The following is a 17109-nucleotide window of genomic DNA, read 5'->3' as shown; positions in this document are numbered from 1 at the left end:
TTGAAGAGAGAAAAGGAAATAGTAGAAAGTTACAACAAACCCAATGATGCCATCAAGTACTTTGAGCAATTGCTAAAATCACCAAGGGCTAGTAATGATACTTTAGGACTTGGCTACATTAGCATTGAACAAGGAGAATCATCTAAGATTGTAGAAGAAAGAAGCAACAAAGGTAAGAACACTAAACCAACTTGTAATTTCTATGGTAAAAAGGGACATACCTCTAATGTGTGTAGAAGCAAGAATAGTCATTAGCATGATAAGCCTAAAAATGCAAACTTTTGTCACAAGTGCAAAAGGCAAGGACATTCAACACAAGACTGCAGAACCAAGATCATGAGGACACCAAGATTTGAAGGTCACTACTACAATTTCAAGAAGTATGAACATAGAGAATTTGAATGTAGATCAAAGCCTATGTGGACACCTAATCAGCTTGTAAGAGGAATCAATCATCCACATCACTACAATTGGGATTACAATACTAGGTATAGCTATCACTATTGTCAAGAGTATGGACATATTCTTGAAAATTGCATAAGGACACATTTCAAGGGAAGTTACAATAGGTGGCTAAACCAAACTACATGTTTTAGTTGTTTGAAGACTGGTCGTATCAACAAAATTTTTCCTAGAAAGTTGAAAGCACCAAAGACTGAAGTCAACAAAGGAAAAAAGAAGATTGATGTTGAACAAATAAGAGGACAGATGAACAAGACATGGAAGAAGAAAGGTGAATGCATCACATCAAATGGAGAGATCACTTCACCCAAGAGGTCAAGTGATCACACCTCATCCAATTAAGCACAAGATAGATACAAGGGGCTAATACATATAAAGATGTATCATACATCAGCCCAAGAAAACATAGAAGTACTACAAAGAAGAAATATACATGAGAAAAGATGTCAAGTTAAAAGTTAGAAGATGATGCCAAGCTACCTTTAGTTGCTAGGTAAAACTTTAGTACATGCTGAGTTGAACAGACTAGTGGATGCCAAGTAAGAGATGTTAGTGGCTATTGAGCAATTGAAAATTTCAGTTGATGATGAGTAAAATTAGATAGTGGCTTCCGAGTAGATGAACTTTAGTGGAAGCCAAGTTGATAAAATATTTGGAAGTCGAGTGTACAGCTACAAGCACAAATGCAATAAATGCTAGGTTTTTGAACCTAATAAAGGTGAAAATCATTCATTTTCAAGCCATTCGAACAAAGAGTGAAGTTGAGCAGAGCAAATAGGTGATCACATAGTGATGTAGCAATGATGTGTAGTGATTCCAACCATGATTCAACTCCAGTTCATCGATCAAAAAGTATTTCACTCAAGTGCTAAGACACAAAACTTGAAAGTTTATTTAATTTTAAATCCTAGTTCAGTAAACAATGGCATCTGTGTCAAAAGCCACTAAGGGGAAGGAAAATCATGAAATTAAACTTGTTAGTAATGAAGTCAAATAGCTAGAATTTAGGCCTATCCCTAAAGTTGCCTATAAAAACGACCCTGCTGGTGCTTTGTCAATCATTCTGGACAAAGTTGTAATGGTCCAAGACATTAAGAAATGTTATAACTATAAGATTGGAGCCATAGGTGACATAGAAATTTTCAATGTCTTTGATAAGCTATGTGACAAAGGTATATTGAAGTACGAGTTTCAAATAGTTGAAAAGAAGGGTTTAACTAAAGCCCTACTTTTCCCCACTATGTTTAAGACTGAATGGATTCATATAGTGTTAAGTCAAATTCATGATGGGTCATTTTGGTTAGAAATAGGGCCAGTGAAGGTTATGAAATTTTTTTTTTCATAGGGTTACTAGTTTCCCAACCCTAGATTAGCCCAAGACCTTGAGAAGTGATAAAAAGGAGGCCATAGAGAAGAACACTAGTGCCAAATGAAATAACATGGGAATGACCATTGATACCATTACTGATCCACTACTTGATTTTACTGTTAGAGTCATATCTCAAAAATTCTATGAAACAAGAAGATTGAACAACATGCCATGCCTAGCAGTGGATGTTGCATATAAACTTGTAAAGAAGGACCACACATATGATCTAGCAGAGCTCATACTACAACAAATTAATGAAAATTTGGGAGCAATAAGGAAATCAAAAGGAGCCCAATGAAAATTTAGATCACTGTTGGTCTGCATATTTTTCTATGTTATGAAGGAATTTCCATTAGTTGGAAAGGTTTGATGGGATCCTAACAAGACAATTGTCACACAAATCAATGACTTCATTGATCAAATGGGAGACAATTTTGATGCTCAGATGACAAGTTACTTTGAGGACTTCAAGAAGTCCATGAAATAAAGGATAAGGATACTAGTCTCACTGGTTGAGCAACATGTAAAGGAAATTTTCTTTCTTGTGGATATTGTTTACACTTATATACAAGCAATTAGACCTAGAGTGAGGTGGCTTAGGCCACTAGGATATGAACTTGATGTTGATCAATCCACAACAAAAATAACAACACTACTTGCAGAAGATACTAACAAGGAAACAAAATTTTTTGGAACTTATGATGTTGTTAAATCTAGAGTGGTCACAAACCTTAAAATGACCACTGTAGTGAAGAAGAAGGGCAAATTGATCAAGAAGATCAAGAAGAGATTTGGTGTTGAAGCAACAGGCACAACAGAGGAAGAGGAAGTAGATGAAGAAGAGGATGATAGTGAAAATAAAAAGGATGAGTCTAAACAAGAGCCTCTACAACTAACAAAAGGCCTAAGTGAGGACAAGGAAGAAGGTATAGAGGAAGAAGAAGCTGAGGAAGCACCTATCAGAACCAAGGTCACAAAAAGAAAGGCTAAAGCTCAACTTGCTCCTCAACCCAAGGCAAAGAAAGTGACAAAACCTACAGCAAAGAAGCCTACTACCAGAGAAACCACCAGAGCCACTACTCAAAAGGCTAAAGAAGAGGCAAAAAAGAAGAAGAAAGCCACTAAGAAGATTGATGAGGAGCTAGGGAAGAGAGAAAATATGTAGCTTAGCCTGACTCAAATGAAGAAAAGATAGAGTCAAATGATAATAGTCAATTCAAAGTGGTAAGTCATCCACCTAAGTCTTCAATTGATAAATTATGTGCAAAAATTAGGAATGGAGACTTAAAAGATTTGAAGAATTTAGATTTCAATAAGCTCACAAAGGAAGATCAAAATAAAATATAAGAATATATGTATACAATGATGACAGAGTACAAGCACACACCTCTAGAGCTAGATGGCTCAATGCCCAAAGAGTTTTATAAAATAGTAGAAGACAAATGGCATTTTTTCCTGCAAATGGAAAAGGAAATAAGGGAGTCTACTTTAGCTAGATTGTTGCCTGATTTGACTAAGGGTCAAATAACTAATGCAGTCAAGAGGCACAATAGTAGATTTACTCCAAAGCATAGGGCATTTAGTATTTTGCATAATAAAATTGAAAATGTTGTGAGAAAATCCACATAGTTGTGAAAAATAATTTATAAGAAAATTGATGATGTTTTTGATGAGGAATACAAGGTAGAAGCAAGTGCCAAAATAAAGGAAATAAAAAAAATCGGAAAGAAGGGAGAAGAAAAGAAGGAAGAAGAGAAGAAGGTTGAGGAAGAGAAGAAAGTGGAAGAAGAAAAGAAAGATGAAGAGGAGAATAAAGAGGAGAAAGAGGAAGAAAAGGGTACAAATGAGCAGCAAGGACAAAGTGTACAAGATACACAACTGTCACCTCCTAGCCCTCTGTTAGTAACCAATATGAGCATGGTTTTAAACGTTCAGTTTCAGATGTTGAACCTCTTTGAACCACTTTGAACTGAAGTTTGAAGTAGTTCAAAGTAGTTCAGAATGGTTCAATTGATTTGTCCTGCAGGTTCAATAGAAACAAAATTCAGACTCTCAGTTCGAAATTGCAAATTTGTTAATTTAGAAAGGTTCAAAATTCTATCTCAATTCACATTTCAGGCTCAGACTTCAAAGCAGTTTAGTGACTTAAAGATGCAAAAGTGCATATCAAGATGAAGACTTGGTTTGATGGATTCAACTGCAAGACTTCCAAAGTGCAGAAACTATTATATGCAGTATCAACCTTCATAGGAAGTTTCATGGATTCAAAATTCAGTTTGGGTGTTGGGTGTTACTATTGTTAGATTATAAATGTGGTGTTATTTAATTAAAGAAGGACCATCCATCAAAAAGAAGAAGAACAAGTTGGCACCTCCCTTGAAGACAACATAATTTGCTCTTGAGTTTGGCAGATGTATGGCCACTGAATCACATTAAATTAATTGTTACACATGTTTATTCTCATGAGCTATTGATTTATGGTAAGGTTTCTGTGTAATCTCCTTGCATTGTCATATAAGAATCTCATAAAGGAGAGCTGCGGGCATGAACTGTAGAACCTATCATTCAGAGGAACCAATGCTGAAACAAATTGCACCAGGAGCACAACAAATGTTTCATGCAAATTGTAGATTCTTGATTGGGCTCAATGGAAACAAGAACAGGTTCAACATGTGCTTTGATGGCAGTAATTGAAGACAAATGTGATCTCATTAACATGTGTTACGAATTCTTGTCGAAGAAATTGTTTCTAATCCTCGATCTCACCGTCGAAGGTAGAGAGGTTGCTATGATAAGGTTGACCAAACTCTATCGAGTTCAACATGTTGCAACTCATCACCATAGCCGCGGGGTCATGGAAATAAAGCCAAGAGGCTCGATCCAATTGAATGCATAGGTTCCTTATTGATTGAATGAAACATCCTCGCCATCGAATCAGTAGTGCATGCAAAGTGTTTGAAGATATGGTGATGATATATATTACAAGCAATGCTCCACTAGAAATAGCACCATATCCAAACCAAAAGTGAATTCTTATACACTCGAGCCTCATCTCTAGTCAAAGAAAAGGTGAAAGCATAAACAGAACCCGTGGTTTAACCCATAAAGGAAGCCAACCTTCACCGCAAATACTTATGATGTCCAGCCTCCAAACCTGAGCTACATTTCAAATTATTGGCAACTTCATAAGCCATGGGCATATGAATAGTTTAACACATGTCAAGGCCAGCAAAGTCGGTGACAAGAATGATACCAAAGGAATGAAGAACTAGTAATGAATGCTATCACCAATACTCAGAGTTAGGAATCAACGACATATATGTTGTGAAGTATACATGCAAGGTATTTGAGGATGAATACTAAGATATGCATGTGGTTCTTATATGTAGATTTTGAGTTTGATAATGTTCAAACATTTCCGAGAATAAGAATTGCAATAGAATTTTGTATCAGTGAGGTCTCTAGAACAATTATAATAGATAGGTCATGAGCTATTTTGATAAAATACATCGCTGGTGACAAGTGTTTACTATTTAAAAGAGTTTACCGAAAAAGTACCTCGATGAATTAGTAGGAAATGAATATATTACTTATTCATTCAAATATATTATATATTGTGTCAAAACATATTCCCGCGTGCCCCAGGACTCCATTTAGAATGGGAAAGGTGGTATATTATATTTCAATCTTAATGACATATGTCATCAGATCTGTTACCTAACGTTTGATTAGGAGTAAAACATTACAATCAAGGGAGATTGGAAATAAAAGAGGAAGAGAAGATCAACGAAAGTTCCAAGAATCAGTTATGAAACTGAAAGGTCACGGGAAGGAGAAAGATTAAATAACTGAACAGCAGAGTAAGAAAAGGGGTCCCGAATTCTTCCAATTTTCAAAACTGCAGACTTTGGGCTTTAGGCAAGGAAGGAGGAAATTTGGACAGATATAGTTTCATCTTCAAAGGTCCACATTTTCTTCCAGCAGCTACAAACTATGTGCTATTAGCAGGTGGGAAGATTTTTCAATCCTGAGGGAAGAATACAGACTTTGAAGCTGTAGCAGAAGAGAGCTTTATTTGCTAGACTTTGTGTTAGTGATTAAAGGGGATTTTGATTTTGAAATGTAATGTAGGGGAGATGGTTTTCATTTTCTGATGCATGTGTAATAGGATCTTTGTAGTCTTTTACATCTTAAAGAGGGGAGGTTTGAAAGATATCTGCAAATTAGAACTTTGAGTCTATGTAGTTTTCTTTCCACTGATGGTTATGTTGCTGTAACTTTTAGTTTTCTTTAAGTGCATCAGATGTGCTATTTTCTTTATGCATTTGATATCAAGATCTTGTGGAAGCTTTGATTCATCTTTCCTCAGGAGAATGGAGATCGTTCTTTGACTTTATCCTTCGTAATGCAGTGTACAGCAGGTTAACTTTGTGTAATCTATTTTATTCTATTTCCTTTCTTTTTAGTTCTTAGGCTTCACGTCTACTTTGTGTTTACATGGTAGATGTTAGATATCCTTTCATGCTTTCTGGTAAAAGAACCTACATTTAATTCATTGTAAATCTTGCACGGGGAGCTGTACCTGGTAAAATTTAGAGGAAGGTTATTAATCTAATAATAACCTATCCAACTATTGGTGTCAATTTGTTCTCTCACTTGGGCATTCAGGGTCGGATTTCCACATATTCTCTTGAAGGACAATCTATTCACTAACACCCTCCTCATGCTATTATCACACCTACAGAGAGTATCAAAATAAAGGATGTTATTGACACTTCTTGTCAAAACATCAATCCATTAACTACAGAGGATCTCAAAAAGATCCTTGACCAATCAACCCAGGCAGCTAGACTATGCACAAGTCCTATACTGGTTAGTGTTGATGAGTTGCAAAAGTTAGTAATAAAATCAAAGAAAGTCAAGGTGAAAACACAAGAACCACCTTTGACCACTCAAACTACTGGACTCCTATTCCTTCCTCCACCATCACCACCAAAAGCAGTCATAGATGCACTTCAAGTTCCGAGTCCAACAACAAGGGAAGACAAAGAAAAATTAGTGCAGTCAGTAGGTACACCCCTAGCCATTGATAATGAAAATGTGAGACAGACAAAAGAGAAGGAAGAGACAAGAGATGAGGAGGAATATGCAATACAAACTTTGGTTCAAATATGCAAAATAGGTACTCCCACTTAAACTCTTTAGAAGCCAAGCACTAACATGCTAGCATTGCAATTTAGAACACTAGGCTCAAGCTCAACAAGGTTAGCCAAGACACTTCATTATGGAATTCTTGAGCTAGATAAAGAAATTAAAATACCCTACTATGAATCCAACACCCTCACTGAGGAAAAGATTAATGAAATACATAGTGCATTAGATAGAAGAAGAAGACAATAGGTATTGAGAAAAGAATATAAATATAGGCAAGCACTAAATGAGATAAAGGACATCTTTATGGATGCCTTCAGCTTGCAGATACCTGATGATTCAAGGCCAATAGTAGAGCAACTATCTAACATAGTTGACCAGGTGACAAATGAAGATCATGATACAAATACCAAATTATTGGAATGGTCAAAAAGGAAGTTCCAAAGTAAAGTTAATGTGAAAATATTTGGTGATATAGCACTATCTAAAGTTGAGCTGGCTAAGAAATTGGAAAGAGTAAAGATTGTACTTGGGAATATATTCTCCTTGTACAACAAGTTGTGTGATTTTTCCAATTTCACACAGGAGACTAGCCAGAGAATAATGAGCTTGGAAATAAATCTAAAGATTTCTTGTATGCAACTCCCCACCAATCTAGCTCAAAGTGAGATGCATTTTTCTCAAATGCTTCACACTCAAAGATAATTAGTTGTGTTAATAGCAGAGGAGGCTAATACAAAAGCTAAGTTGATGCAAATCCAGTCCTCTATAACACCTCACTTGGAGGTACTCCATAAGGAGAAAATGTATGCAGAAATAGTCGTCAAGAAAGATTCAAATCTTTCTACCTCAGATGGACTTGTACATTTAGCAGCAGAGATTTCCATCTAGCATAAGTCATTGGACATTGCACTAGCACATTGGGATGCAGCTCTGAAGATACTCCTAGAGGTAAATAACACATTTTTGGCTAAACATGGTATTACTCTATAGAGCCCTTTCACATCAGTGTCAAAAAAGGGGGAGAAATATGTATAGGGGAAGAAATAAGGAGATATGTATATAGAAATATGGGAGAATACCAATTTAAAAAAAAAAAAATTGCTCATTTTTTATTACATTCTTTCATTCATTTTGAGAATAGAGTGGAAAGTTTGTAAATAGCAAAAAAGGGAGAGTCAAGTAATAAGGAGAAAGGGGGAGATGAAATTTTTTGAACTTCACATGGATCAGATACAACATGCAAGCTCAAAATGCAGAAACAAGACAAAGGATAGAGAGAATTGGGCACTTAAGCACAAAATTTTAGTTTCAAGATTGGACAAGACATAATCAACTCAGGGGGAGTCATAAGGTATATTGTTACTCACAATATTTTTAAAAATTTTGCATGAATTCCAAGAAAATAAATAATGTACTCAACAAGGTTAAGTTCATAAATGCTTAGTTAAGTATTTTTGACACTCATGTCAAAGGGGGAGATTGTTGGTCAAAAGAATAATCTTGACAATTGAGTGTCAACACACTTAACCATTTTCACTATATATGCCGAGTACACAATGTATGCTGAGTCATAAGGAACTTTCAAGTGCTGAGCAAACCAGTAATGTAACAAATGCTAAGCAATCCAGAAAATAGTATGTGTTGAGCATTAGGAATACAATATGTGTTGAGTAATTTAGGATCAACATAAGAGTTTGTGTCATCACAAACTAAGATGTAAAATAGTTTTTGCATGACTCACGAAAGGATAAGAAGATAAGATTGAATCCTTGCAATTACTTATGAAATCAACATGCAACCAATGAGAAAAATGTAAGGTATGAGCAGGAATTTGAAATTCAATGTGGATTGTAGGTCCATTACTAATGCTAAGTCTTTAAAATCTTTAAAAGGAGGTCAAAAACCCATTACATATGGAGATAAGAATAGTGTATGGGGAGATTATAACAACATTTCAGTGAGAAGAAGGAAAGACTTGGAGGAATAGAGCAACCATTTCATATCTAGTTGATCAGAATAGAGCAGGGGATACATTCAAAGATCATATCAAGCAAGGATCAGAACAAGAAGAACAAATCTAGTACCTTAACCCAAAAATTGAAGATTGCACTCTATTAGGTCAAATTTTCTAATACTTTCTCACCATTGTATTAGATTCTGAAATCCTATATTGATAAGTTAGCTTAATAGATAGGTAGGAGAACCTTTGGAGAAGGTGATTGAAAATCCTATGTATTAGGTGGGTTTAACAACCTATTGTAAATCCTTTAACAGACTGGCACTTCATGTAAGTGTTTGTAAATCCTCTAACGAGGTCACTATTGACACAGTGTAAAGCCTTTAATAGGGTAGACCATTTGAAATGGTCGAACATTGATTGCTACAGTGATTTTTGTGGGTATCATCTCCACCCCAGTTTTATCTTCTTATTCACGGAGCGTTTTTGGGTTGTCAATTCTAGTGTTATGTGTTATTGCATGTGACTGATTTAATGTTCTCTTATATGTTTACATGCATGCAAATTTTTTTTTTCAGTTATATGTTTAAAGGATAAAAAAAGAGGTTGAACAAGTGTGGTACTTCTGATTCACTGCCCCCACGCCCCCCCTCCCCCCCTCTCTTAGAAGTACTCTTCCCATTTGAATATTCCAACAATAGCTAGTGCTAACTGTAGGATCTTTGCTAAGGCATTTTAACAAGTGATTTTAGTTAAATCTCTTAACAAAGTAGTCGTAACAAGCTATATGAAATCCTTTAACAAGGTGCTTACTTAATTGTAAGTTGAAGTCCTCTTACTAGGCACACTTCTAATAGGGTGTTGAAATCCTCTAACAAGGTGGGGCTTTACAATCTTTGTAAGCCTTTGGCAAGGTAGGCCTTTCACAGGGTAGATCATGATTCATAGTCAAACCATTGTAACCTTCGTTAGATACATTTTATTTCTATAGTAGTGAAGATTTGTGGGTGTCATCCCCACCCCAATTTTACATTCTCATTTGGAGGGTTTCTAGGTAATCATATCTGGTGTTATGTGTGTGTTTGATTACATGTTTACATGATTGATGCATATGCTTTACACATTATTTCAGTATGTTAATGCATGTGATATATGAATGGTGAATATTTTATGGGTCCAAATTTTAATTCTTGATTCACCTTCCCTCTCAAAATTTTACTCTCTTCCCACTTGTAATTCCAACAATTGGTATCAAAGCATGGTTCTCTAAAGGAGAAGCTTTGTAGCTTGGAGGAAATATCTTGAAATGGAAGTCTACAAGCTAGGAAAGACTATTGAGAACTAGGATATTGAAATACATCTCATACTACATCAACTCAATGAGACAAGAAAAGAACTAAAGAAATCCTTTAAGAGAAGGAAAGAGATTGCTATTGCAGTGAATGACACACTATACAAAGAGATAGACACTACTTAGTTATTTGTAGATGGAAGCTCCAGTGAATTTGATGTAGTAGTTGTAGATATAATGGAAAAGAATAGAGTTCAAGCTAAGGAAATTGGAAATCTCAAATTAGAGAAAGAATCACAAGCTATACTACTATGTGAGGTGATTGAACAAAAGAAGAAAGCCATGGAAGACAAAGCCATGATTGAAGAAGACAAAATAATTCTAGCAAAAAAATTGGAAGAAAAGTCAATAGAGCTAACAAAGATCTCGAACATGCAATTGGATACTCTAAGTCAAATGATGAATGCCAACTATAAACTAAATGTCAAGGACATTGAGGTAACCACATTGAAATTGTAGAATGAACAGTTGTAGAATGGCCTAAAAAGAGAAAGTGAATTTGCTAAAAGTCTCAACAAGACAAATGAAGCCATCAAATACTTTGAGCAATTAATGAGATCCCCTAGATCCAACAAAGACACATTAGTATTGGGCTACACAAGCACTGAAGAAGGAGAATCATCCAAAGTCACTAAAGAAAGGAATATCAAAGGTAAGAATTCCAAACCTACTTGTCATAATTATGGAAAGAAAGGACATACTACTAATGTGTGCAAGAGAAATAATAGAAATTAGAATGTAAAGCCTAAGAACATGAATCACTATCATAAGTGCAAAAAGCAAGGTCATTAGGCACATGAATGCAGAACTAGGACCATGCAAAAACAAATATTTGAAGGATATTGCTACAACTATCAAAAGTATGGACATAGAGCCTTTGAATGTAGATAAAAATCTATGTGGTCATCAAACAAGCTAGAAAAGGTAAGAAGCTGTGGAAACTTTTATAATTGGGATTACAATACAAGATATAGCTGTCACTATTGTCAGGAATATTGACATATTCTTGAGAATTGTATTAGAATACACTTCAGTGGTAACTACAAAAGATGGTTGAGTAAAACTACATGTTTTTGCTATTTGAAGGCTGGTTACATTAGTAAGCATTGTCCAACTAGGTCAAAGGCACCAAGTTGTGAATTTGATAAAGGAAAAGGCAAGGAAAATGTTGAACACATCAGAGATGAGATGAGCAAGACATGGAAAGAGAAGAATGATTGTAGCGTATCAAATGTAGAAGGGATCACTTCACCCAATGGCTCAAGTGATCACACCTCATAAAACTAGACAATCAAGAGGTATGCAGGACTCATATTCAAGTGTAATATCATACATTAGTTCGAAAAAGGGAGATAGTACTAAAAGGATTGCATTAGCATGAATAAAGATGCAAGATGTTGCAAATTCAAGGTTAAATCTTTAAAGATTTCATGTTGTTTTCAAGCATGAAATGTTTTCTCTATATGTTGAGTGGAATGCTAGTTAATGCTAAACTACCAAACTATCTATTTGATGCCAAGTCTATAGTAGTTAATGAGTGGTGGAATATTAATGGATGTAAAGTGATTCTAAAATTGAGTTGATGCCAAGTTTATAGCTGTAAAAGCAATAGGCATTAAGTGTAAGGGTTTTTTGAAGGATATATGATTGATTTCACTCATTATTCATCATTCCAAATTCAAGAAAAGAGTGAATAGAGTGAAAGGTGATTCAGAGACTTGTTCATGGCATTTGCAAAGAATTTGATAGTGATCTTACACCAGTTCTCCAAATTTTAAAAGGCATTTATCACAAGCCAAGCTACATAGTTTTACTTTGCATAAACCCTAGTTTGAAAAATGACATCTAGCTCAAAGAATGTAGAAGGGAAAGAGGTTTTAAATGTTTAGCTTTTCATTAATGAAGTCAAACAACCTATATTCAAGGCTATCCCTAACATAGCATACAAACAAGATCCTTCTAGCACCTTATCTATGATCCTGCCAAATGTCATAATGGTGCAAGATGTAAGGAGATGCTATAATTGTAAAATTGGTAGCATTGGGGACTTAGAAATTAGAGAAGCATATAATAGATTATGTGAAAATGGTATTCTAAAGGAAGAGTATAAAATCATTGAGAAGAAGGGTTTAATGCATGCCCTAGATTTTCCCAGTTATTTAAAATTGAATGGATTAGAATTGTGTTGAGTCAAATACATGATGGATCCTTATGGCTCGAGGCTGGACCAATTAAGATCACTAAGAGGATAATTCATAGGGTTACTAGCTACCCAACCCTAGATTGACCAAAGACTTTGAGGAGTGACTCCAAGGAAGTGATAGAGAAAAACACCAGAGTAAAATGGAACAAAAGAGGCATGACAATAGATACTATTACTGATCCATTGTTGAAATTTGTTGTTAGGGTAATCTCTCACAAATAATATCAATCTAGTAGATTGAATAGTGTACCTTGTATTGCTATAGATGTTGGCTACAAGATTGTGAAGAAAGATCATACTTATGATCTGGCTAAGCTTCAACTCCAACAATTGATGGAAAATCTTGGAGCAATTAGTAAAACCAAGAGCTCTCAATGTAAATTTGGTTCAATTATTGTTTGTATATTCTTTTATGTGTAGAATACATTTCCCTCCTTTGGCACAGTAAGTTGGATAACAAACAGGTCAATAGTAGTGCAGATACATGAATTTATTAAACAGATAGGAGAAAATTTTGAATCATTAATGACAAGTTATTTTGAAGATTTTAAGAAGTCAATGAAGCAAAGAATGAGGATACCTATTTCACTAGTTGAAAAACATTACAATGGTATATGTTTTCTAGTTGATGCTGATTACACCTTTATACAGGTTACCACACCAAGGGTCAGATGGTTAAAGCAACTTGGGTATGAGATTAATGTTGATGAAGCATTAGTAGCAATAACTACACTTCTAGTAGAGGAGATTGACGAAATTGTAAAGATATTTAGCAACTATGAAATGGTAAAATAAATGATTACAATGAAGTTGAAAAATGGTTCCACACTAAAGAAGAAAGATAAGCTAGTAAAGAAGCTAAAGGCCAAAGTTGGTGAAGGTGTAGATGAGGAAGAAGATGAAGAGGATGAAGAGGAAGAACAAGCACAAGCACAAGGACCTCTTGCATTAACTGAAGGCATGAGAGAGGATAAGGAAGAGGAAGAAATAGAAGGTACCAAGGAAGAAGAAGCCAAAGAAACACCCACACATGCCAAGCCAAAGAAGAGAAAGGCTAAGGCACAACCAGTGGCCAAGAGGAAGAATACTTCCAAACCTAACCAAGCCAAGCCAACTGCACCTACCACTAGAGCCAACACACGAACCACAACATAAAAGGAAAAGGAGAAATCTAAATAAGTAGAGCAAGGAGGCCAAGTGAAAAACAAATGGAGAAGGAAATATGTTGCGCAACTAGATTCAAATGAATAAAGGACTGAATTAGATGACATAAACCAATTCAAAGTGGAAGTCACAAACCACTTTCTGATATTGAAAATTTGTGTGAAAATTTCAAAAATAATGTAGATTTGTTTGATTTAAAGAATATTGATTTTGAGAAAAGAAGAACATAATTTAGTGGAAGAAGCCCTAGATGCAATGATGTCTAAATTTAAGACTACACCATTAGAATTTTCCAACTCAATACCCAACAAACTATATGACTTAGTTGAGTAAAAATGGCATTATTGTTTGAATTTGGAAAAATAAATAAGGGAAACCACTTTAGCCCAAATACTACTAGAAAAAATAAAAGGGTAGATTGCTAAGGCTACTAAGAAATATGGAGTTAGGTTTACACCTAAGTATAGAGCCTTCAACACACCTCAAAACAATATTGAAGATGTGGTCAAGAAATCTACCCAAATATGGAAACTTATGTATGGGTTGACCACTATTAAAAAAGGAGAAGCTGACACTTTTGAGGGTAAAGATGATGATAAGGATAGAGATGAAGAAGATGATGACAAAGAAAAAGATGATAAGGAAGATGATACAGTGGGGAAGGAAACTAAAAAATAAACTAATGACAAGGCAACAACTAAACAACAACAAGATGAACAAAGTGTGCAGGACACACAAGTGCCAAGCATTAGTCCCCCACATAACATAGTCAAGTATATTGAAACCATTATTGTTAAGGATTTATCCAATCTTTCAGCTCAGAACATCAATCTCTTGACTGCAAAAGACCTAAAGAAGATACTGGACCAATCAACACTACATGCTAAGTTATGTGATAATCCAGTATATATGAGCTCCAAAAGGTAGTAATTGATGCCACAAGGGACAAGGTGAATCCACAAGAACCACCTTTTTCCATCCCTTCAATTACTCAAGTACAACCTTTGACCCAAACAATAGTAGATACATCTACTAAGGTTGATACATCTGTTAGAGTTGACACAGTGGAGTAGAGGTAGATTAGAGAAGAAGAAAAAGATAGTACTACTGAACAAAAAGAAGAAGGACAGATAGATTCTTCTATACCTGAAGCACAAGGACAATGTTCTATTCATGTCATTGTGTTAGACAAGAGAAAATTTGAAGAAAGTGGGCAAACACCTAAGGTAAAGGAGCAAAATTCCATCTAGGCATTGGTAACTCTACCTACATCTAGCACTTCTCCTACAAAAGTTCTTCAGAAGCCAAGCATAGAAGCTATACCATTGCAAATACCAATGCCAAGCTCTAGCTCTTCAAAAGTTGAAAAGGTAACTCACTATGGAGATATGAATCTAGATGAAGAGATTTTTATTCCTAAGTATGATTATGATACAATGACACTAGATCAAATAATAATTTTGCAACAAGCTTTAGAGAAGAAAAAGCATCAAGAAATGCTTAGGACAGAACACAGGTAGAGACACGCACTTCAAGACATTAAAGAAATCTTTCTGGATGCATTTAGTCTGCCAACTCCTGAAGAGACCAAGCCACTACTAGAACAATTGTCAGATATAGTGGAAAAGGTCAACAATGAAGACATTGATACTAATGCTAAACTTTTAGAGTGGTCCTAGATACTACCTAGAACTTCTTGAAAGGGATATTGCCTAACCTCTTATGACCCCATATGACTACTTGGGGTACATTAAAACCATCAAGTGTGCTCTAAGGAGTCTTACAATGGATCTAATACTATTCTTCCACTAGATCTAGACTTAAACCCTTTTGTGGATCTGTAGGCTCAATCACAAGTTTAAAGGATTGACCAAGAGAAAACTATTATTGTATATGAACTTATTGCAAAATGTTTAGTGGAGGAGAAAATATTATTGCAATCAAGAAGAAAAATGGCTATGAATAATTTGGTTATGAATTTTATTAAGAATGAAACTATTAAAAAATTACTTAGGATTAAGAGACAAAGCCCACCTTATTAATGGTGAAGAGAAGGAAGATCTTCTTGGACCCATGATAGAAGTTACAAATAAGTACTTGAAGAGCTAGGAAGGGGAAAGTGGCAAAGAAAAGAGAGAAGATATGTATGTAATCCTATGTCAAATGATGATGATGATTAATCACCATCTACTAGTAGATCAAGTAGTGACCGAAGGTCTTTATTGCACATGTAATCAAAAACAAAAAAATTATAAAAAGAAGTGATAAGTGTCATGAAATTATTCATAGATCAATGTGAACTCTATCATTCCCTCCCTCTCTCTCCTCCCTCTCCCCTAGAATTTGTTACTCCTCCCTTGCATCTCCCCCCTCTCTCACTCCTCCCTCTCCCCCTTTATCTTTTACTCCTCCCTTGCATCTCTTCCCCCCCTCTCTAATATCTTTCTCTCAATCTCTCTCATTTATTTTGGTTCTACATAAATTGATGGGGTTATGGAAAAATAGATGCAATGCTTCTAGTTCTTCATAATGCAATCACATTCTATCAAAAATAGCGTGACCATGTTTGAAACACAATTTTGTTATGACCCAAATACTATTTTTGATGTTATTTGTTGGAAATAACAATAGGAACATTAACTCTAAGTTGGGGGGGGGGGGGGAGAGTGAATCAACACTTCAAAAATTTGACCATAAAACATTCACCACACATCCATATCATAATTTAGCATATAAACTGAAATAGCTAACTACTCATTTGCATCCATAACATGAAACAAATAATACATGATAGAAAACAATTGTTACCTAGAAACCCTCTAATGAGAAGGTAAAACTGGGGTGGGAATGACACCCACAAATTTTCACTACTGTAGCTATAAAGTGTAGCCAATTATGGTTACAATGAGTTTGACAATAAACTATGATCTACCCTATGAGGGGTCTTCCATGTTAAAGGCTTACAAAGACTATTAGATCTCAACTTGTTAAAGGATTTCAACACCCTACTAAAAGTGTGCCTTGTGAGAGGATTTAAACTAAAAATAAAACAAGAACTTAGTCAAGAGATTTAAAAAACTATATTAAGACTACTCTATTAGGAGATTTACTCTACATCACCTATCAAAATAATTCATCACCGTGATCCTTTGATTAGCACATTGTTGCTAGATGTTAGATCTTCTCTTTAGTAATAAAACCTTGATCCTTCTGATCAGATATGTCTCCTTTGTCCTATCTATGCTTTCTTATGTTCTCTCTAACTAATTTTTCAATTTAGATCACTGTCATAACCTCCATAGCCACCATGAATGCTCTCTCTACACTTAGTATTCATCTACTTTTGCATGTGTGAACTCTTTAGGGTTTTCCCTTTTAAATAAACATAGGTGAAATGGGTTAGGTAGGAATCAATAGTTGTGGCTGATCCATATTACCACTTAATTTAT

This window comes from Cupressus sempervirens, chromosome 9, assembly GCF_028749045.1.
Source record: "Cupressus sempervirens isolate cs-2001-9-10 chromosome 9, ASM2874904v1, whole genome shotgun sequence".
Taxonomy (NCBI): Eukaryota; Viridiplantae; Streptophyta; class Pinopsida; order Cupressales; family Cupressaceae; genus Cupressus; species Cupressus sempervirens.
This window is presented reverse-complemented; position numbering follows the sequence as displayed.